Raw genomic sequence first — 2,097 nt, 5'->3', positions numbered from 1 at the left:
TAATGAACTGCACTTACTTCATAGAAAAGGAGTATCTTAAAGGCAGACTGCAGTATTTGCCTTCATGAAACATGGAGTCTGCTGAGTAAAGTCAAAAGTGATGAATAAAGCTGAATGGTAATGGACATAAGAGTAGAATTTATGTTAACAAACTATTTGCTCTAAATAGGTTATACTTTGAGGCTATGACCAAGAATTTTTATATTTTAGTGTATAGATTAGCATAAATGTTTGTTATTTAATTTTATAAGTGATTAACTGGTCAAGGTTAACTAGTTAATGAAAAAGAGTTCAGGGTTTGACATTGGTTTGACCAAAGTCATTAGCATATGAATATATAAAATTTTGGGCTTAGCTTTCTAAAGGTTCAGTTTTGAATCTGCAGCAACATGCCCTGAGCCAGTGCTGCATAAACTTTCAGATTTCTTTCTGAAATTAGCTCTCTACGTGTTCAATTTGTTTTTCTTGAAGAGCTAATATTTTCTAAGAAATTAGGATTATATAGGCAAGTTTATGATGCATGCCAAAGACAAAATTATTCTGATTGAAAGGAACAAGGATTTTGTGATTTTTGTATTGTTATATGCATTAGTGTACTTAATTCCAGAGTAAGTAACAGATTCACTTTATTCAGGATTCACATGATTCCTTATATTCATGACTTTCTATGTTGTTAACTTCACCATATTTCTAAATTGTGTCACTCATCCAGTTTATTTATATTAGAAATAGCATAAATCCATTTATTATTTATACAATATGAATAGAAGGTAGTGAGAGAGTGACATTTTGGCTGGATTAGCAAACAGTTTGTTCCACAGTGTGTCTGGAGACAAAGGTCCCTGTGCTGCTTGCCGATATAAACCAAAACATTCTGCGGCAGTTTATAGAGATGTTATATTACAAAGTAAATTTTGACTAATTTATGTAATTGGAAATTTATTTAACACTTTTTCAGGCTTATCTTTCAAATAATGGTTTGACTAGTGAATACTTAACAAGAATCTGCTTGTTCAATTTATTTTAATATAAAGTTTTGTACATTGCACATATTTTACAAGAATTGCTGTATACATGTCATTAATGATACAGATGTAATGTAGGTCCTTAAATTCATAGCTTTTCAATATACTCTATTGTATACTATTTGAAGTCATGTGTTTAAGAAACTCTTTTAATTCAGTATGACCCTAATGAATAGTGGTCAACTTATTTATTAAAGCAAATTAACATGTCTGATCCAAATTATTCTGCACCTAGTTAAGGTAACTTAAATAAACTGCAGCTACCTTCCATAACAAATAGTATTTAGAAATTGAGCTTCAATATAAAGCAGACTGTTACTTGTACAATGTGAAAGGCTTTTTATTATTGAATCAGTTGTGAGCAGACGAGTCCAAACATTTAATAGAAATCAGTTTCTTATATTGGAAACCTTTTCTAGAATAGGTGGGTAGGTAGAGAGAGTGTATTTTTATGTTGGTTCTTTGGCAAATTAACTATTCTTCATCATTTATTGGTTTATCTGACAATATGTACATGTATATATTCCTTTTGTTAACACCATTTTTATGCATTTATCCATTAATGTCTTGTGGTTTTATATCTGTTCTTGTTTATTTCTGCCTTCCTATTTGCATATGCTGGTTCAGGTAGTGTTTGTTCTTTCCACCAGCTCTTACTTCTTGGCTCCAGGAAGTGGCGACTATAAATGACTTGAGTTCTGTGGCTACCCTTCAAGAGAATTTCCCTTATGTTTAAGATATCAAAGAGGTAGGAAAATAAATAGGAATTTACACATTAAATAACATAATACTGAACTGTATATGATATGTTCCTGTCTCTTTTTACTCCTGGCAACATGTTTGTAGGATTGTTTTCATATTCTTATTGGTTTTTACCTACTAGTAGAAAACACACACACACACACACACACATGTACGTTTCTTTATCATAGGAAACTTTTTATTGATCTTTGTGTGAGTTGACATTCTTGAAATGTTGGTGATATTTCATATTACTATTGAAAGTATAACCTAAATATTTAATTCACCAAATTTCATACTAGCTCTGTATCTGTGAGTAATAACTTTTCAT

Source organism: Procambarus clarkii, chromosome 51, assembly GCF_040958095.1.
Source record: "Procambarus clarkii isolate CNS0578487 chromosome 51, FALCON_Pclarkii_2.0, whole genome shotgun sequence".
In the NCBI taxonomy this organism is placed as follows: domain Eukaryota; kingdom Metazoa; phylum Arthropoda; class Malacostraca; order Decapoda; family Cambaridae; genus Procambarus; species Procambarus clarkii.
The sequence above is the reverse complement of the archived record's forward strand: the minus strand, read 5'-3'. Positions refer to the sequence as shown.